Source organism: Trichechus manatus, unplaced genomic scaffold, assembly GCF_000243295.1.
Source record: "Trichechus manatus latirostris isolate Lorelei unplaced genomic scaffold, TriManLat1.0 scaffold00176, whole genome shotgun sequence".
NCBI lineage: Eukaryota > Metazoa > Chordata > Mammalia > Sirenia > Trichechidae > Trichechus > Trichechus manatus.
The window spans coordinates 2805654-2808977 of NW_004444112.1; the positions used below are offsets into that span (position 1 = coordinate 2805654).

Consider the following 3324-nt stretch of genomic DNA (forward strand, 5'->3'; position numbering starts at 1 on the left):
ATCATTGCATAGTATTCCACTGTGTGTATGTACCACAATTTGTTTATCCATTCATCTGTTGATGGCCGTTTAGGTTGTTTCCATCTTTTTGCTACTGTGAATACTGCTGCAATGAACATGGGTGTGCGTATGTCTATTCGTGCGATGGCTCTTATTTCTCTAGGGTATATTCCTAGGAGTAGGACTGCTGGATCATATGATATTTCTATTTCTAGTTTTTAAGGAAGTGCCATATCGTTTTCCAAAGTGGTCGTACCATTTTACATTCCCACTAGCAGTGCATAAGAATTCCAATCTCGGCAGCATGCTGAGATGGGGGAAAGGAGTGGCTCCAATGGTCAGGTGGGGATTTCTGCTCTGGGTGGTCTTCAGTGATAGCTGGTTGGTGTGTGGCGCTGACTGGTCCCCAAGGCTGCTGAGCGGCAGCCTGGCGAGCCTGGTAAGGGGAAGCTCTTTAAGCTCCTAGGAATTTCAGATATTGAAAACATTCCCTGTGCCCGGGATTTGGTATTATATGGTTCATTAGAATCTCCTGTGGCTGGCCTTGGACATTTTTTATTAAGTAGTAGAATTAGAAGATCATGTGATGTTGGAACAGGGGAGTTTATTTATAACTTTAGGATGCTGGTTCCATTGTAGGTATAATTATGTGAAGTTAAGAATCCAGGAAAGAATCGCCAGAGAAGGAATTGAGAATAAGATTTTATATGAAAGCACTCACCTTGATCATGAAAGAAAACAAACTGATGGCAACAGCAGTAATTGAGCAGTCTTGGGCAGAGAAAACCAAAATACAACTCATTGAAACCAGCATGCACAAAGCTGAGATCAACTACACAAAACATTTTATGAACAATAAGAAAGCTTTTCAATCAAGAAAATAAAGCAGGTGTAAGTTGTCTTTTTTTTGTTGCTGTGCTTTAAGTGAAAGTTTACAATTCAAGTTAGTCTCTCATACAAAAATTTATACATACATTGTTATGTGACCCTTGTTGCTCTCCCTATACTGTGACAGCACACTCCTCCTTTCCACCCCGGATTTCCCGTGTCCATTCAACCAGCTCCTAACCCTGCCTTCTCATCTTGCCTCTGGACAGGAGCTGCCCATTTAGAATCATGTATCTACTTGAGCTAAGAAGCACGCTCTTCATGTATCATTTTATGCCCCATAGTCCAGTCTAATCTTTGTCTGAAGAGTTGGCCTTGGGAATGGTTTTTATTTTGGGCTAACAGAGCTTGGGGGCCATGTCTTCTGGGGTCCCTCCAGTCTCAATCAAACTATTAAGTCTAATCTTTTTACTAGAATTTGAATTCTGCACCCCATCCTTCTACTGCTCTGTCAGGGACTCTCTGTTGCGTTCCCTGTCAGAGTGGTCACTGGTGGTAGCTGGGCACCATCTAGTTCTTCTGGTCTCAGGCTGATGAAGTCTCTGGTTTATGTGGCCCTTTCTTCCCTTGGTCTAATACTTTCCTTATGTCTTTGGTGTTCTTCATTCTCCTTTACTCCAAGTAGGTTGGGACCAATTGATGCATCTTAGATGGCCGCTCGCTAGCTTTTAAGACCCCAGACGCCATTCACCAAAGTGGGATGCAGAACATTTTCTTAATAAACTTTGTTATGCCAGTTGACCTAGATGTCCCCTGGAACCATGGTCCCCAGACCTCTGCCCCTGCTACTCTGTCCCTCAAAGTGTTTGGTTGTATTCAGGAAGTAAGTTGTCTTTTTATACACACACACAAGTATAAATACTTGCAAACTAACTCTTGCCCTGTGTCTACTGCCAGTCTAGCATTCTTCTGCGCTACATATAGTGGACTTTTCACACTTAAAATATGAACAGAATTGATTGACAGCGTGTTATAAGAATAAAACTATAAAACTTAATATTTGATTTGATGTGCTTGGATAAGAGTTTCTTTGTAATAAGTATGAGTTTAATAACAAGCATTTCAAGAAATAAAATCTCTCCCAGTTGAATTTTCAAAAAACAACAACGACAAAAAAAGTTCCAGTCTCCCCACAACCTCCCCAACATCGTTATTTTGTGTTTTTTGGATTAGTGCCAGTATTGTCGGGGTGAGATGGTATCTCAATGTAGTTTTGATTTGCATTTCTCTAATGGCTAACGATCGCGAGCATTTCCTCATGTGTCTGTTAGCTGCCTGAATGTCTTCTTTGGTTAAGTGTCTGTTCATATCCTTTGCCAATTTTTTAATTGGATCATTTGTCTTTTTGTTGTTGAGGTGTTGCAGTATCTTGTAGATTTTAGAGATTAGACCCTTATCGGATATGTCGTAGCCAAAATTTTTTTTCCCAGTCTGTAGGTTCTCTTTTTACTCTTTTGGTGAAGTCTTTTAATGAGCATAACTGTTTGATTTCTAGGGGTTCCCAGTTATCTAGTTTCTGGTGTTTGTGCATTGTTAGTTACAGTTTGTATACTATTTATGCCATGTATTAGGACCTGTAACATTGTCCCTATTTTATTCTCCATGATCTTTATCATTTTAGATTTTATATTTAGGTCTTTGATCCATTTTGAGTTAGTTTTTGTGTATGGTGTGAGGTATGAGTCCTGTTTCGTTTTTTTGAAGATGGATATCCAGTTATGCCAGCACCATTTGTTAAAGAGACCGTCTTTTGCCCATTTAACAGACTTTGGGCCTTTGTCAAATATCAGCTCATAGATGGATGGATTTACATTTGGATTCTCAATTCTGTTCCATTGGTCTACATGTCTGTTGTTGTACCAGTACCAGGCTGTTTTGACTATCGTGGCTGTATAATAGGTTCTAAAATCAGGCAGTGTGAGGCCTCCTACTTTGTTCTTCTTCTTAAGTAATGCTTTATCTGGGGCCTCTTCACTTTCCATATAAAGTTGGTGATTTGTTTCTCCATCTCGTTTAAAAATGCTCTTGGAATTTGGATCGGGATTGCATTGTATCTGTAGATTGCTTTGGGTAGAACTGACATTTTCACAAGGTTGAGTCTTCCTATCCATGAGCGTGGTATGTTTTTTCCACTTATGTAGGTCTCTTTTGGTTTCTTGCAGTAGTTTTTTGTAGTTTTTTTGGTATACGTCTTTTACATCTCTGGTTAGATTTATTCTTGGGGTTAGATTTCTCTTCATGGGTGCTACTGTAAATGGTATTGATTTGCTGATTTCCTTTTCAAAGTTCTCTTTGTTGGTGTAGAAGAATCCTACTGATTTTTGTATGTTAATCTTGTATCCTGCTACTTTGCTGAAATCTTCTATTAGTTCCAGTAGCTTTCTTGTAGATTCTTTAGGGTTTTCTGTGCATAAGATCACATAATCTGCAAATAGG

At 39.4% G+C, this 3324-nt stretch overlaps 1 pseudogene; it reads left to right on the forward strand.

Moving 5' to 3' along the window:
• LOC105756802 (cytochrome c oxidase protein 20 homolog pseudogene) overlaps positions 1 to 766 on the forward strand; it is a 2066-nt pseudogene extending 1300 nt beyond the window's left edge.
• The last annotated feature ends 2558 nt before the right edge of the window (positions 767 to 3324 follow it).